General features: G+C 34.6%; 1 protein-coding gene and 1 long non-coding RNA gene across 14 annotated transcripts in view; one reads left to right on the top strand and one right to left on the bottom strand.

Annotated features, from left to right (window-relative positions):
- The window catches only part of LOC142986190 (uncharacterized), a 57,153-nt gene extending 40,678 nt beyond the window's left edge, over window positions 1–16,475 (top strand). For both annotated transcript variants that reach the window (XR_012960332.1, XR_012960333.1), the window contains one exon: window positions 14,185–16,475. This is a non-coding gene — a long non-coding RNA (uncharacterized LOC142986190). The remainder of the gene's footprint in view (window positions 1–14,184) is intronic.
- Window positions 1–18,876, bottom strand: part of LOC142986186 (coiled-coil domain-containing protein AGAP005037) — a 387,196-nt gene that overhangs the window by 197,980 nt on the left and 170,340 nt on the right. The gene's annotated exons all lie outside the window — the stretch shown is intronic.

The raw sequence follows: 18,876 nt of genomic DNA, 5'->3' as shown, positions 1-18,876 counted from the left end.
TGGGATGCAATGAAAACTTTATCTATCGTAGTCTACAGTATAATAGCATTTGGTGCATATTCGGTTATCTAATACGATACTGGGGTTAGTCCGATCAATACGTGAAGTTATAACGGAGATTAACTTTACTATTAAATTGTGTAGAAGCTTTGGTCAGCGTTGGAATCTTTTTGATTCAAACGCCTCGGTTCTAGAACTCCACTGATCCACTATCTTGGGAAAATTCATGTGCTTTCAACTATAGTTACATTCGTACCAAAGTTTAGTTTAAATCATAGGTCTAAAAAATAGGGTTTCCTTAACTGATACGATCTGTTTTGTGTAAATGAACATTGAATAAAGTGTGATCTTAACAATTTAAAAGTATGCTTGCAAATTTCCTTGTTTAAAATTAGGCCTGTTCAGATTCCCTTTGCGATACATACTAGACTGTTTTTTGTTATGATGTCTCAATGAAACGGTCTACTCTATAATGGGAGGCGTGTATCAAAAATTTTACCCCACAAATACATTTTGAGTGATTTACAAAGAATTGTTACTAGTCTAGTTGTATTATCTCCATTGTGGAATTTTGATTGTAAATGTTCATGCGGGAATTTAGTTAAATTTCTAGTATATATATTTGTAGACTGTTATATACACTGTGTGTGTGCATGTGTGTACTTTTTCAGGATTTCTATCAACATTTTTAACCTTTTCTATAATTATGTTTCTAAAAATTTAGCAGGTCCAATACTAAAAATGCTTAAACGACACTGCGGACACTGACATTTTTGCGCACGTAACTAACAACGTTATTCATATATTATCAAGGTCTTTTTTCGGTCGATAAGAAACAAAGATAAACGTCTTTGAAAAAGCACTAATATCTTTTCACTCGTCCTTCAAAACACGAAAACCGTTTATTATAATATTAAAAAACTTAATTCATAGGTACTTTATCGAGGTTTTCTTAGGTCAATATATATCATTAAAGCATTGATGTATTTGTAGATTTAAATTAAAGATTTACTGATTAACAGACAGCACTAACTTTTTGCTTGTCTTTCAAAACTCGACAACTTTTATATTTAATCAAAACGTTAATCATATTCATTGCTTTTTAGAACCAGTTATGAAAACAGATTAAATTGAGATGTTGCTTTAACAGACAAACCAGTACTAACTTTTCACTTGTCCTTCAAAACACGAGAACTAACTTTTATAAACATACAATGCGTAAATCAGTTTACAAACTAACCTACCGTAACTTTATTTAAACCCATCTGCCTGCGAAAGGCCCTGAATGCAGCCAGACAATACAACGCGAGCGCTAGACGTTATTCCAGGAAAATTGTGCAGGTTTCGCAGAAAATGGAGCTCCCCGTCGTCCATTGACTGACACTACATTACTAGGAAATTGTAGTAAAATTTATGAATGAACGTAGTACTAGATGTTTATAAATACTGTTTTAGGTCACAGCCTAGACGGCTTGCTCTATTTTCAATATAATAAGTGATTTAACACATAGGTACCTATTACAAAGATTTGCTAACAGTTGAATGGTTTATCAGTTGTATCGGAAGAAGTTAAAGGTCAAATAACCTGCATAATTTTGACCGAAATAGAACAAACAGCTTATAATTATACTGTCTAACTAATAAACGTCGTGTAAGCCTTGATAAGTTATCAGTGGTTAGTCGCTTTGAGTTAATTTTGAAACTGTATAGTGTATACAAGTGAAAAAGACAAAACACTGCCAATTCAGTAGCGCGATTATTTACCTCTTACAATTAGTAGAGAATCACAATACTGCGTTTACATGACGTTTACTAGTAAGACAAGTACTGTTTATGGGGAATGACTGGGGAATAACCAAATGTTAAGAATAATAAGTTTTCTAATTATGTTATTAAGTAACCTATACTCAATACTCCAAATAAAACATGTAATAGGCCATGTCGTACAATCGTAACAAAAATGCTACTCAGAATTCCGATTCCGAACCCAATAACTAGACCACGGGGAAGTTCGGTATAGTAAAATGAAAAACGTATCAACAATTGCAGAAAATAAGAAATTCTTCTTGTTGTATTGGTGCCGGGAATCCGGAGCGCTCCCACTACAGCGGGATTTTTAATTAAAAGTCTATCAACCTGGCGGTGAATTATATCTATTGTGAACCGGTATTCTCACAAACAACATACTATATATATCCACAGGTGATTTTAAGTAATGTAATATAATTATAATAATAGTAATGTAATGGGTAGTTGAAACATTGCACACAATCTTATACAGCGATTTAAACATAATAATTTTATCGCATAATTTTAAGACAAAAACGTACCTCCGTCTTTCAATATGACTGCATTTTTTATAATACGTACTTAAAGAAATCATTATCATCGGCCTGTATTCAGCTACTACAGATGAATCGATAAAAAAATATATTAAAAAGTTTCGTTTAAGTTTCAAAATTATAAACATTACAAACGAAGACTCATGTATTTCATTAAGCGTTAATTCCGAAGCAAATTATGCCTATTAACTGTGTTACAATTAAGAATAGTGATGTATTTCTATATTAAAGCACACTTACACGTCTGTCGTTTATAATATTATATTAATGACAGGGAACAATTACTTAATAAAGCCTACTCACGAAATGTGTCCTAAATAGCCCATCAACGACCGTAAGGCGTATAAACATTGTTAAATCGATCATATCTGAATCATCTTCCCACGATCTCTGTACCCATCAGTAATTATCACGGAGATGAATTAATACAATTGGGAATATAACGAAATATTAAAATCAATGTATGTAAATGTAAATTGTTCGTTGAGACTAAATAAGTGCGTCTAAACTTGGCTTCTACAAGTTATTCATCATGGCTTAGCTTTTCTTCCAAACTATGTTGGAGTCGGCTTCCAGTCTCACCGGATGCAGCTGAATACCAGTGTTTTACATGGAGCGACTGCCCATCTGACCTCCACAACCCAGTTACCTGGGTTATAACACGATACCCTACGGTAAGACTGGTTGTCAGACTTTCAAGCTTCTGACTACTGTTAACGACTGTCAAAGATCTTCGAAATTGACAGCCGGGACCCACAATATAACGTGCCTTCCGAAACACGGAGGAACCCGATATGTATAAGATGGTCACCCATCCACAGAACAACCTCGGCAAGCGTAGCTTAACCTCAAAGATCGATCCGCTCGGCTGTTGGTAACTAAGCCACACAGGCTTCTACAAGTTATTATAGATGTATATAAAGATATAAATAAATTAGGTAATTATTAATTTGAACATAAGCAAAATACTAGCTAGTGACGTCACATCGCAAGCAATGATCATCTTTACATTCACCATAGTTTTGGTTCATACTCATCACGAAAGGTTTTTATAGAATAGATGATTTGCCTACAAGTCGAATATGCCCAATTCTATTTCATTTTGACAGGTATAATAACTAGTCCAAACAAGAATAGCGCCTCCAGACGTGTTAGTATTGAAACAGAGTTATTTGCGGCTATTCGCTAATGAAATCGCCTCAGTAAGGGAACAGCTGCTTGGACATTGCCCCAATTTAATTTGAAATTGTTAGCTTGGAATCTATTCAATTAGTTCAGAATTGATCCGTTCTATTCATAACTTCAATATCGCGTTATTAATACATATTTTAGGCTTATTTATGGACAATACCTCGAGTTTGTAAGGATTTAGTAGAGCATGGTTCCTGCCGACCCGGCCCGTAGATTTTGACCCGAATTGTGAGGGTTTATTTGTGTACGATAAAATTAAATATTTAGGCATGAGTTTCTTTATATAGAACTGCCGCTAAATGTGTCACATAAATCAAGTACGCCAAATGTGTCCAATATAAAGTTCATCTTCATTTCAAGTAAAAAATCTTAGAGGTAAACTTTAATATTTCAACAATTAGGTCTAGAAACGAGCCTGATAAATGGTAAATACCTAATGAGCAGAGCGCAACCTAATTAGCGATATGGTGGGGCAAAAACCGGTCAAGTGCTAGTTGGAACGACGTTAAGGGGTTCTATGGACTATCGAGCAGCCACACATTAATGATCCTACAAAGCATTTATTCCATCCGGTCTTAAAAAAACAATCCGTACAAAAACACGCATAACTTTACTTAGCAAATATTGATGTTAAAACGAACGATTAGGCTTCGTTTCACTGAAATTCACACTGTTGTTTTTACTCTATATTTTTATTTCAAAACGTCCAGATTGGTGCAAAAAATGTGCACGCATCAAAAGGATTTGGGTCTCTAAAGTGGGGTTTTATTCAGTTTAAACCGAGTTATACCCGACTCGTTTGGGATAAACTGGGCGCTTTCGAAACGTTTATACTACACGGTATTTAGAACAATGCTTTAGAGATTGTTAGCGTCGATTAAGATGTGACGAACTGTAGTTACCTACTCTAACTTTCAATGAACATTTATATTCTGATCACTATTATAATGATATATACCACAAAGTAAACATCGCTTATAAGGACCCTCACAAATAAAATAATTCCACCTGACATTCGCAAAGCGGTTAAAGGTACAGTTCAAGGGTTGACCAACACCACACGATATGCAAGCGAATCATTTATATTAAAGTTTAATTGCTCTTTTGCCGATAAATGTCCGGGCAAATAATTTATTAATTGATGCCAATAGCTGTTGGCCGTCTACGGCTATTTGTGTTCAATGTGGGTCACACGAAGCGTCGGAGCTTAATTTGTCCCACAAATTTTTCGCACATCTCGAGCATTTCAGAAATGTTGATAGGCATGCATGCGGCCGATGGCTTGGCGTGCTTAGCTACGATTTAATTGATAGAATTCGAGAGTTTGGAATGTTATTGATAGTTGACTATTGAATGTCGGAACTGGATGAAAACCTTTAGTGACAACGTTTACGAAACGTTTCTAATTCAAAGTATGGATGAAAAATATAAGAGTAGGAAGTAATTTCCGCAATGACTTTCCGAAAAGACTTGACAATAATAAATTATAATGATCATCAAATATTTTAAATGAATCACATCAACAAAAATCAAATCACTTCTAACAACATAATAAATTATTTGATTTATGTAGTCGGTAGAGCACAAACATCCGTTGTTAAATATTTCATGCTAAAATCGCAATTCTAACCATAACGAACATCAGACTAGTTTAAATACCCATCTGTTTGAATAACACATTACCTGAATACTTCGCAGGACAAGTCTGACCGGTAAAGTGCATAATCGCCGGTCATTTTACACAATAATGAGTTTGTGGATGGAGCAACCGGCTAAATAAATATGAGCACTGGTTTAACTAAACCGATTTGAATCAAATTTTGTAAAGTTTTGCAACCAAATTAACTGTGCCGAGAGGTACGAGTTGGAAATAATTATCCACACTCGTAATAGGATTTGAAATGAGAGTTTCTGTTTGCCGTTAAATTGAATAATTTTGATGGCATTTGTTGATTGTAGAGATGGACTAATACAATTTATATAGGATTTTTTTATCGATGTGTAATCTACGTCTTTAACAGAGATGTTGACTACACAGTATAGAAATACGACGCAGTGACGTCATAATGTTGTATTTTTGTTGAAATCAAATAAGTACCTGAAATATTTCAGTCCGTAATCATTTTAATTTGAACATTATTTGCGCGTAAAATTTACATTGCATAAGCATCCTAGTTAAACCTGTTACGAGTACAAGTTTTAAAATGTTTCGTTAACCCAGGCAACTAGCCTTTTACATCAGTTTGAGGTTTTTTTCCCGCGGATACATGAAAAGACTCGCGAAAAATAGTCATGCATAGGTCGTAAGAGATTCTCTGAAATTTTATTTAGGAAAGTTAAGTGGTCGATAATTGACTATAAATTTTGTGACCGAGAACATTTAAAGTTAGTACCAGCACTATAAATATTCAATACAAACTTAAGAAAAAGTTTCTCGAAAATAATACCAATGAAAATTCTTTTCATATAATCCTTAGTACGTTTTTTCAAATCTTAATTAACGCTTGTTAGAGGTGTTGTATTAAAAAAAAAACAAGGAACAAAGATTAATTATATTATAAGAAAAGTCAGGGATTTCTCTGAGCGTAAATAAGCGCGGGTTCTTAGTTAACAAGGCCGGTATTTGGTCTTGGGTATTGAGGTGTTTCGCTTATATTTTTCTATTATAAACGGGCCTATATAAAAATATACAATGAGGTTAATTAATGGATCAATCAAGCTTTATTATTCTTGAAAAATATTTATATTGTTAGACAAAATGATCACTAACAATTAAGGATGACTAGTTTTACAGGCCTACAAACTAGGTTTTTTGACAACCTCTAATATGATTTGATTTAGGTAGTTACTACAGCTCGCAGAGGATCGTTGGTTCAACCCATATCAAAAAATTGTGATATTAAAATTGTTTAAAGTATAGCTGTACTTTTCGTTCGTAGCTTGCATATTTGTAAAAGTGTTGCAGCACAACTTTAGTTCTTGGCGCGAAAGTTGAAAGACTATATAAATTTTCTATGTTTGTAACACCTTGAACAGAAGATAAGACCTTACAAAAATAGTTTTAACGTGAAAGTTTTTACAAGACCTACGTATATTGATGAGAAAGCCTAAGTAGAAAATCGTGGGACAAAGGTCAACACAAATACAATATCATTATAAATACAAAGGAAAATGCTTTTATGTCCTCGCTCGGAGCGACCTTAAGCTTACGGGGCTCTATAATCTTCAACTGTTTGTTATGAGACGATACGTCTTTCTTCTTATATCGCAAAATAAACTCGACTTTGTTGACTTTAGGTATTAAAAGTCAACTGATTAAAATGCGGAAGAAAATTTTGAATCATTCACTGGATATATGTTTTCCTAATGTAATAAAGTGTTATTGATAGGTGTACTTCTTTCTAGAGATGATAATGTTAGGACTGTTGCGACTATGAAACTAGCCGCCTCCCGATTAGGCAAGGCGCCAAAGTATAAAGTTCGTGAGTTTAAATTCCGATCAATAATTTAGTTGTCATGATTAGATTTGTTACCGCTACATTAAAGTCTCTAATGTACTTAAAAGTCATATGTTCGGTATGTTATACCTACATGCGTACGTAAAACCATGCCAGTAGCCCTTTTTTGGTCCTGTAGTCAGAGACCAAAGAATATATGTATGTATTACCAAGTATGTAATATCTTTGAATATTTGATTTGCTAAGCTAATTTTTCACAAAATCTTCATGTTTTGTTCATATTTCTGCTACGGTTACTTCAATGTAAAAGCTTTACCTCAATTAAAACTCAATAGTCATCGAACGCGATAGTGTAAACCTGACAACAGTAATTAATTCCGCTAATAGACTCTATATAAGTGGACGAGCGTTAATGAGAAATAGTAATAAGTACTATTTGACCACATGATTGGATTCCCAATAACCAGGCTGGTTGAACTATCGGACGTTAATGTAGTAATATAGTCCGACAATTTAGTACAGAGCCGAAGCATGCACGATCTATTTAGATTATAACGGATAATACTGCTTGTTTCTAAATAATAGTACCCATAGCAAATAAACTTTGCATTGGATAAGACTGCGTGTGAATGACGTGGTGAATTAAAAATTTTGTATGTCTGTCTCCTATCTGCCTCCCGTGAACGTTGCATACAAGGCTCTCTACATAGTTGTCAAAGTATAGCAGCTACTCATATCTGTCACAGCGAGTAACTCATTAAAACAGGAACTGGGAACTGAAAATTTTGTTATTGTAAACAGTTGATTGGCTGCACGGAAACTGATTTTTGTCTTTTAATATCGGGAGAATTTTGGGGTGATGTTTTTTTTGTGTTAATCGTGTACTTAATACACGTACACTCATTTTGGTTGACGGGTGGGTAATCTTCTAAAAGGTGCTAAAGGCTGAAACGTTTCTACCGACTATGGCATAAAGGTATATGTTATGACGTAAGCATCTGCTAAGAAAGGATTTTTTAAGGGGATAAAATAAGAGATGAAAGTTTGTTTGAAACTACATCAATTTTAAACCGATGGGGCTGAAACTTTGCAAACATAAAACTATTATGATGTAGGCATCCCCTAAGAAAGGATTTTGATAAGTTCGACCCCTAAAGGGATAAAATAGGGGTTTAAAAGTTTGTATTGTTTGTTCTTCGATTTCGACAGATTAACAGAGATTCACACATAAGAGCTTTTTTCTACGGGAAACCTTTTCACGCGGACGAAGTCGCGGGCGGAAGCTAGTCTAATATAAGAAGGAAATATCTATGCCATCAAAAACATTCTGTAAAAACCTCAAGTCTCGCCGTAAAAAGTTGTGAGATCTATATAATTCCAAGTCGATTAATCTATTTAGTCTCTACTTAAAGGACCTTCTGTCTTAAGTTATTACGTATGTTATTATCATACCAATTAAAAAAAAAATACCTCTAAAACAAAAAGACCGACCTGGCCATCGCATGATTTGATTATAAGTATGTATCACACTACACAGCACGACGAGAAGTTAATGCTCCTGAAACGTTAATGGCGAATTTGTGTTTTCTTGCGATGACCAAGTCGATTTATTTGTTTTTAAGGTATTTTTTTTTTAATTGGTATGATAATAACATACGTAATAACTTAAGACAGAAGGTCCTTTAAGTAGAGACTAAATAGATTAATCGACTTGGAATTATATAGATCTCACAACTTTTTACGGCGAGACTTGAGGTTTTTACAGAATGTTTTTGATGGCATCTCACTTCTTTTTGTAGAGCGAATAGAGCAAACATAAGTCCAATTTGTATGGAAAGTCGTATTTTTTTCATAATTCAACATATTTTCCTATGGGAATGTTGTTCAGTTTCATGGGCTAAACACCCTTACCCACCCTATACCCCCTCCCGTTATGTCTCATATAGTAGATACATATTTACACCTATTTATTTTATTTTCTACAGAAATAATAATTTAATTCATTAACTGCAAATGTAACCTTGTAATCTTATACATTTATATGGGATTACAAAGTTATTGTTGCAGTTAGTGTATTTAGAAAACTTGACCGAAATTAGAAAATATTGAATTTTTCCCATGATTAAGACACTAAACCCTATTTGTATTCTAAATTTTAAGCTTCTAAGTCTGCTAGAAGTACCTTAGACTTTTGATGATCGGTGAGTCAGTGAGTCAGTGAATCAGTGAGTGACAAAATTCAAAATTTTAACAAGTTGTCATTCTAAAACTACTGGTTCAAATTGACTGAAATTTTAAATATACCGTGTTTATACAATGACTGATTAGTTGCTGAAAATTCAGGCTTCTTGTTTTATCCACTACGAAATTATAGGGGTGTCAAAAATAGCCCGAATTGCTTCGAGAAAAGGATGTTACGGCCGTGCCGCTTTTTTTTTGCTCGACTTGCGGGGGCACTTCCGTGCCCCCAGATCAACATTCCCACAAACATATCAAAGTAAAGAAACAACAAACTATCAGTAATACATCAGAACAGCAAATGCCAACCGCATTGAATAACAATTGTGGTATAACGAGTCCACCACAGTGCTCTGTGGTCATTGCATAGTGTAGTTTGCAAGGCTTAGTACAACACAAAATGGTCATCAGTGAAAATATGATGTTAATAGCTCGGAAAAGAGTAAGCCTTTTGAAAAAGTATTACTAAGGTTTCTTGAGATAAGTTTTTGTGGCTGTCCTGAATGAAATCGTGGTGGAGAGTATTGTTTGATCGACTACGTTTTTATTGTTAATGGACAACTTTTATTTGGGACTAAAGATAATAACAGGAGAGATGACTGATGTAGATACAAATCTAGACTAAAAAGATCCTAATAGGGAATATTAAAGAGCTATCAAAATAATGTTTTAAGTTATTAAGTCAAAGTCTCTGACCTGCAAAGTACACTGTATAAAGAGTCACAGCAAATATTTTAAGCCGTCAGCCGCATATTAATACCTTAAATCCATTGCAAAATGAGCAATGAAAAAATTTCAGCAGCAATTTCCTGATCGAGCGAAAGTTGTTTTCATTGATAGTTAAGAAATTCCACGCAACTAGAATATGGGCAAATATATACAATTATACATAAGTACATAAATCGCGCATTTTTTATAGGGCTAGGCTAAGAATTCCGCTTGGTATAAACCTCTCTTAATGCTCGTCTATATTTCCTAAGGAATCTTCATATCATATTTTAAGTTTCTACGGTCAGTAGTTTCGGCTATGCGTTGTCCATCAGTCAGTAACGGAGTTTTTTTTTAAATATCGATGACTACAAAATTCCAAACAATCGTTTTACGTATCATATTTCAAGAGAAAACATTTAAGTATTACACAGTCCACAGGCAATTTGCAAAACCATTTCACATAATGATAAAAACCGCGAAATGTATTTATAAACAGAGCAAAAATAATGCTTTTTGAATATCGCTCAAAATTGAAAGCACTTTTGGATAATAGTCGTTAAAAACTGACGTTTAATAGCTGTGTATTTTACAAACAAACCTGTTAGGTTTGTGGGATAACTTTTGAATGAAACCGAATGCACGTTTATTAGCACACCTTTCACTTTTGAATTGGGCGGGAGCATTGATTTTATTAATCGGTGTACTACGGGTCCTTTCATTCGTTAGCAATAGGTATTTAAAGCCAGAAATTGAATCGTTGGATGGAAGCATCTGTTTCTTAGTTTTCAAGTCAACTACGTAAGAGACCAAAGATTATACCACTATATTCTATAACTGCTCAACCTCCACTACGCTTCTAACGTCTTGGTACTCCGGAGACTAAGGCGTCGTTAAAAACGTCCCTCAGCCATGAAATTTCTCATTCCTTTTTCAAGTAACATTTCAAGAGCTAAGTGCTTCAGCAGAGCACAAAAGAGTAAACCAAAAACTCAGGCGCAAAAGTTTCCCATTCAAATTCAACACTGCTTAAAAGTATGAAAGCTATTTCAACAGTAAATATTTTTCTTCATGCCGATTGGGGCTTAAAGAACGAAGAAAAAGCCGGATTAAAACTTTTAACTGTAGATAAAGTTCATGGAAGAAATCGCTTTTTATCAAAAGCCTGCCTATTGTGTGTGCCGTCTTAAACCATGACTTATGTTGCTTTAATTGGCGCTCGGTTATCAACTATCAAGAATTTTTCCTTATACCTTTTCCTCAAAGTATACAAAAACTATTAAGATTGTTAAGTAACAATAAAGACATGTTCCATGTTGTTGTGTCAATTTTAGGACTGTTTCTAACAACCCTCTACATGGAATAAAAAATATTATTGAATCGAGATTTTATCTTATCGTCTTCTGTATATCATAAGCGACAGAAATATAAACAGTCTAGGAAGTTGTGACGCACGGTTTTATCTTTGCCGCATACGAAACTTTTCTGAACGTGGGTATTAAAAGCGATCCGTGGCTGGCGGACTACAATCACATTTGTACTGACTCCTCACAATGCAGTCACGTAAGCTCTTGTGGGCGTTACTACCGCGCCACCACCACCGTAATGGCGTCTATTTATCTTGCGTGCATCCACACAGGTGTACTTTTCCCACGTGCGTACACACACAAACATACGCGATCCACAGCCACGTCTATCGTATACTACTCGTAAATTTATGAACGTAAACGTGTAATAACATTGGAACTACGAACTAATCGAATTATAACTGTTAAAGCTTGGAACTCGTTTTCAAATTGTGAATATTCTACACACCTAGGTGGAAGGAACGGATTGGTCCTCGCCCTTGATACGACAGGGAATTGTATAACTAATGAGTATCTCACAAAGGGTCTCGGACAACGAAGGTGGTCCGCAGTGACGTCGTACTGCGGGACTCTACTATACAATCAAATATTCATTATAGTTCTTCCCATTTCAATATTCCCTTGTTAAATAATGTACTGTAAACTTTAGACGAGCACATAAAGCTTTAACGTAAAAATGTTGGAGAAGCGCGGCTTTGAAAAGACGTTCCGAGAATCTCAGGAATGCTAGTATACCAAGCGCAGATCGTGTTGCATATTGCAGAATGCTTCGTATAAACATTCAGTGAGGTGTGACGTAGTTGAATAGCGGCAATCGCTACGCTGCGTCGAGTTATGAAATAAGGCACACAAACGACTTTCGACAGCTTGCTGAAAGCAATCAAAAGCAAAGCAATTTTTTTTTGCGTATTCCTCTTTTATCAGCCAATCTACTTAAAAGTAGGACTTTATCAATCAATTATTATTATATCGTCCATTGAATAGATTAATAGTCATCCATAGAATACATTTTGTGTCGTACTTGCGTGACAGATTCTTCATTCAACTGTGATCGATTTTATAAGCGCGATTCGTTAACGGTGGAAGAATAAAAATTGTTTTTTTAAATAGTTGAGTGCAATCAATTAATGGCAATATAGAACTATTTTTTGACCAGATTCGTAAAATATTGTTGGCACCTCGTTTCCATACTGTTATCGCAATAAGCATAGGAAATAGTTTACTATATTGAAATAGTCAAAGTTTAAGAATAATATTTTCTATAACGACAAACCTATTTCTATAAAAAGCGTATGTAGCTACTAGTGGCAAAAAAAATAAAAACAGATTCTCTGGTAACTCACACTCATAATATAAATAAACCCACGTTTAACAAGTTATCCTACGAAAAAAATATGATAGGTGAGAATGAATACCACAACAAAAATACTTATAATAAATAGCAAAAGAAGAAGTGGGAGCAGAAATAAAATCGGTTGGAAATTATGAATTAAAGATGCTAGCGCGCGAAAAATCTCTTGTCAAAGGTTAAAACGCCGTCCTTAGAGGGAATATACCTTTGTAGTGGTGTATTCACAGCATTAAGACTAAAAAAGTACTAAACAAGTTGAGTGTCGAGTTCGAATGCATTGCGAGGGTTTCTTTACCGCTCTCTGTAGAAGTAACTACGACAATATTTTCTCTTGTTCCCCCACTACTAACAAAGCTCAAGAATCTCTGTTTTGCTTTTTGCTGCGTGGATTACAGATATTTTTATATTTCAAGACTAATCGTATTTTATGTTCAGAATAAAAACTTTACTTCTCAGCCAAATGTTTTTCAAGTGATCTTTTACCTGCCTGCATTTTACAGTGCAATCTTAACCAACATACTAAATAAATGTGTTATAATAACTTTATAACAGTCAGTGCAAATATTTATGAGTATAGGTCATAATTTGCTTTCGTTTGATTTGTCATTGTTCATAAATTTGTACGTAGTTTAATGAAAAACGTCGATAAATCGTGCTCAATTTTCACTCGTCAAAAAGGGATACATGATAAATTGCGCGTATACCAGCTAGAAGGTTCTATCTAGTTCTAGATCAAACCAAACGTACTGCGACTAGTGCTTATTTTTGTGTTTTCAACCGAAGCTAGGTGACGCTGACCTAAGATGGTCGATGTATTCGTGCAGTCATTATTGCGGTCAGGAGGTACGTTACGTAAACATGTGCGTTTTTTGTGCTAACACAGGCATAAAACTCGAATCTATAAAATCTAAACATTTAGGAAGGTCTCTAACAAAAGTATATTCAGGACTTGCAATTAATTTAAGCGTGTTCTCTATTCTCCCAACATTACGAATTAATGTACTTAGCCATCTGACTGATTTGATTTTGTGTGCCATTAAAGCCTTTGATTTTGCATCGCCACCTTTTGAATGATCGTACACAGGTGCAATGCGCTTTATGGACGACTAGATTCATTAGAACGTCAATTGGTTCCGACATCAAAGGCCAATTTGAGCTACATAGCTGAGTACCGAAAATCTCACACCTATTTAACTATGTAGTTTGTAATTGCAGCGTGAAGGATGGTCGTGACCTGTGGGTAGTTCAATTCCCAGGTCGGACAAATTGTTAATGGGTTCTCAGGTCGGAAATTCTGAGTTCTCGTTAAATATTACATCGGATTTAACTAAGCTAGAGAAGCTTGTATAACAATTTACGACGTTGTCCTACCTTGATAGTGTATTAATAAGCTTCATTAAACAATGAAACCTCTCGATTAGCAGTTTATTATAGGCGTTTATAGCTTTTACTAATCACATGTTAACTTATATAATGATTTTATTACTTATAATTATGATTTATTTTTATTTTCAATTAATTGTCAACAGATAACAGTTTGAAGACATCGCAGATTACAACTATTTGGAGATCAGCTGGACTGGACGACTCGTTTTAGGAAAGATAGCATATCTTACTGAATTATAATAGCTACTATTATAACTCGTGTTCTAAAGACGCGCTGTAACCATCTTCAACCGAAATGCCAGTATGCGGTACAGATCCATTGCCGAAGATAAATTTCTTAATAGATATGGATGGATTCTATAATAAGAATGGAAAGTTTTATACCAAAGAAGCCGGGATTTTCGATTTCCGAGACAACAGTGTGCATATTATGCACTTGAAGATCCCTGAAGACTTCCTGGCACAACCATCTGCAAGCACTCGCTTCTGTTCGGCTATGATTCACGGACTTCCGTTCGAAAATGATGAAAATGACATCATGTTCTGGGCTTTTATTAAGAAAATAAGACTCCTTCACCGTGAGGCGCAGAAGCACTCTACAAGAGTAATATGGGGCTTTAAAGGAGGGCGACATCAGAGGAAACTTTTAAATTTTTTGGGATATATGCATTTAAATATTGAGGATTATGGTTGCCCGCGCCTAAATTACATTGTTCAGTTTTTACAGGTTACTTTAAAAAATTGTGATAGGCATACCGAGTTTCTAGAAGCTCCGCATAACCCTGAAGCCATCTGTCACTGTGCTGGGGGTGAGGTTGAAGCATTAGCTGCTTGGTGTAGGTATAGACAACGAAATGATCGCGCCGCGTACCCACCGCCCGATCAAAATCCTGTTGGAGAACCGACTGATCAAAATCCTGTTGGAGAACCGACTGATCAAAGTACTGGGGGAGAACCGATTGATCAAAATCCTGGTGAAGAACCGATTGATCAAAATTTTGATGGAGAACCGACTGATCAAAATCCTAGTGGAGCACCGATTAATCAAAATTCTGGTGGAGAACCGACTGATCAAAATTCTGGTGGAGAACCGATTGATCAAAATTATGGTGGTGAAGCTTCGGGCTCAGGAACTTAAGAGTTTTCGTTGTTTTCTATAACTTCCACTAATCTACTACAGATAGAAAGTGACAACTGCAAATTAATCCTATATTATAAATATAAAAATCTATGCTTCAAATTAAAGTTAATTTTACGTCCACAATTTCTTTTGTAACACTTATTAGTCGGTATAAGTTGTATTCTTTTTTATGAAGTAGTGTCATTCTTTATTAATCTAGTCAACAAATTGTTACTCAAAAAATATTGATCATTCTTGTAATGAAGTTGAGCCAAGTGATAACCAAAATTAAAATCTTCTGTAATTAGGTTAGTACTAGTCCGTAAACAAAAATTAACCCGTAAATAATAATGGAGTAAAATGTATAATTAAACAATTAATCATTCATTGTTAGACGTAAATATGAATTAATTATTTACTATACTATTTACTTCACGTATTTGGTGCTTCTAGGATAAAGATGGACTTTTTTGACGACTAGAAAGAACTAGTTTTAGAAAAACATAATGGTCAATTAGAAATGGTCTACAAAAGTTTTTTGACCAAAAGACTAATTTATAATATGGAAAACCATCAATAAATCTTTGGATCGAGCTTGATCAACACAATGCTAGCTGTAACACAACTGATACGACTATCAACACTGTTTTTTTTAATAAATAGTCTTAATGAGCCACCTTCTGTGCTGTTCTGGTTTCACGCCAGATTACTTTAGTTTGTTTTAAAATACCTAGAGTTAATAACGTGATGAGCGGTTTTCATCCCCATTAAAAGCATCATTTTTTTTCTTCAAAAAATATACGAAAGTGCTTTTCACCTTGCATTTTTTTTTTAATTTTCTTTTTAGTTCAACAGCTTAGAAGAAAGCCTTGTATGCAAGCTGGTCGAGGTATTCAAAATTTTGGTTTTAAAACATCGTTGACCCACAGATTCATGCAGACGATTGTCTTTGTCATACAGCTGCTTAATTTAAAAATTACACGGAATCATTAATTATACTCTAGAGAAATCAAGAGCGCCAAGGCTCTTTACTAAGCTGTCGGACTAATAGTATAGTAAGGTGCATAATTTTAATATATAAGTTTAGATATACTTCGAAGTGAGTGATATTTGGCTTCCATGTGTGTGCAAAACAAAAATAAACGTGTGAACTGAGTGTCTGTAACTAATGTTTTTCATTGAACATCTGAAACCTGCCCGACTGCATATGGTAGGAGCAGTCAACATACAAACAACATTAAAAGCCATTAAAGAAGACTAGTTTCCTAATCTACATCTCTATAAGTTAGGAGCGTTGTATCAATTAAGTACTACTGATACAGCTACATACAATTTATTAATGATGCATCATAGATATGTAGAAAGTTTAAATAACTATTCATAGTTTACACGACTTCATTGGTTAGACGGTATATGTAGTGAAACCTTTTGTTATATACGGTTTAAGCTTGTAGGGATATGATAAGAGGGCGAATGAATACAGGTATGTTTTTTTAACCATTAATAAAATATATTTAGGCGGTACGATAACACTGACGGCTAGTTCTACAGGTTTGTAATATGAATGCTAGACGTAAGAAAACATCTATTATTTATCGTCTGATAAACTATCGGATCCAGAATTTTTTATTCCCATATTCCGTCCAATCTTTCAGACCAGCGGGCTTACTCCCAACATTCGAATTCCTTTTTGAATCATGTTGATTTGAGCTTTTGTCAAATCGTACCCCTTAATTCGAAACTAAGGCATAATTGAGCGCTATTTTTAATAGAATATAGATACTAAATAAATTGGTTCATTCAGATTACTTTCAATTTAAATCAGATTATACGCTATTTTGGAATTTTTTAATTCGATTTTCATGTAATCTCGAATTCGTCACGATTGGCATCGAATTCGAGTGTCGGGAGTAAACCAGCAGAAAGAATGAAGGGAAACAGCCACAAAGCGAAGTGTACAACACAGATTACAATGGGATCACTTTTATTTAAGTATTTTTACGACTCAAATGTATCTTTTGGGAATTAAGCAAACAAAAAACTTGTTATTTTTAAACAAGAATTATTATAGCTTTATGCATTGGAAGTAGAAATAAAACCGCAGCAACGGAACGTGCCCAATGGATTAACAGGGGATACTTTTTAATGCGAGAAAACTTTTAGTTTTCATGCAAACTAAGTGGCGGGTATAAGTTAATGCATAGGATTTATTTATTACAACAATAGTTGTTATGAAATGAAAACAAATATCATAAGAACATTAACTGTCTTACTAATTTGCTTTAGCTCTGAACAGTTCTTAGTCATTTTCAATCAATTTCGAAACAGTATATCTATGAGTGAAAAAGACAAAATATTGTATAAGAAATCAGAAATTACACAACGTTCATTGGTTAGACAGTATTACAGTAAAAAACATTTTCAGCTGGAGGTTTACGATAAACGTAGTACAATTTTTAAAAAATCTACAATACTTCATGTAGACTTGATACTGTGTATTGTATATGGAACAGAAAAGGGCATTTATTGTTCATATTAAGAGGGCATTCGTACGAAGCGGTTTCGCGGATGCCACCGCAGCGGTAAAAAGTAAGGGACAGATTGATGAGTGACATATTAAAAATATTCATGAGTTTTTAAAGCAGAAACTTTATTAAAATAATCGAAATTCTGGTTGCGAAACCGTTAACTGTTTATTAGATAGATTGACGTCTTCAATCAAGTTTTTTAATAATGTTGCTTGAACTAACTTCTGTAAATAGGTAAGTTTAGAACTCTAAGAATGTGATGAAACTTCATTGAGAACTCATTCTCTATTCAATGCAATGAACCCCTTCGCTCTATCTTGGGTATCGTCTGCGGAAACCTCACACTCACTCATGCCTTTTATAGACTTTATTGAGAACATGAAGGCGAATTTAAGAAAAAAAAAGTTAAGCAACATATGAATTTTCTTCACTTTTTTTCAACTACGTCTGTACACAATAGCAAATGCAGCATAACTATGCTAACAACACAATAACAACAACAGTCTACGTAAATGCACTTGTCCATTACAGTGTATTTAGTTGGGCATTCACCACGCGTTCATAATCAAACGCTTGACGTCGTATTTCCCAGTGATAACTGGCTGTATAATCCGAGAACCCAATTTAATACAAGTGAGAATAATCGTCCGTTATTGTGCCAGTAAAGTGGGAGCATTATGTGCATATTACAGGTTTAAATTTTAAGGACAAAAGCGTTTACGCACTGGGCGTTCACGCCTTTTTTTTTCCTCCACGCGATTTTTTTTCGCATCCGGTTATCATAGGATCTTAAAAGTACCTAATTGCAAGCAGAATATAAAGCGGGATATGACTGAAAAACCTCAAGTTTTTTCCTAAGTATCTATGCTATGTAAGGCAGTTATTTTACTTAATGGTTTGCAATGAGTTCAATAGTGAAATTCACAGGTTTGCACATCGATAGACAGCTTCTATTCAAAATGCGTATTCAAAAGATAAATTCCGAAGCTCAAAGTATGTTTGTCTTCTAAATCTTGCATATTCGCGTAGCCGCGTTTTGTTTCCAAAACACAAAACTCGTGTTTGCATACACGAATCAGATCTCAAATCAGACCCGCATGGTAATAAAAATTTATAGCAGTCACCCAGTGCGAAAGTGTCCTAACAATTTCATCCGCGTGAAATTTATTTTGAAACGAATATTCCAT

This window comes from Anticarsia gemmatalis, chromosome Z (genome assembly GCF_050436995.1).
Source record: "Anticarsia gemmatalis isolate Benzon Research Colony breed Stoneville strain chromosome Z, ilAntGemm2 primary, whole genome shotgun sequence".
NCBI classification, from domain to species: Eukaryota; Metazoa; Arthropoda; class Insecta; order Lepidoptera; family Erebidae; genus Anticarsia; species Anticarsia gemmatalis.
The sequence above is the reverse complement of the archived record's forward strand: the minus strand, read 5'-3'. Positions and strand labels throughout refer to the sequence as shown.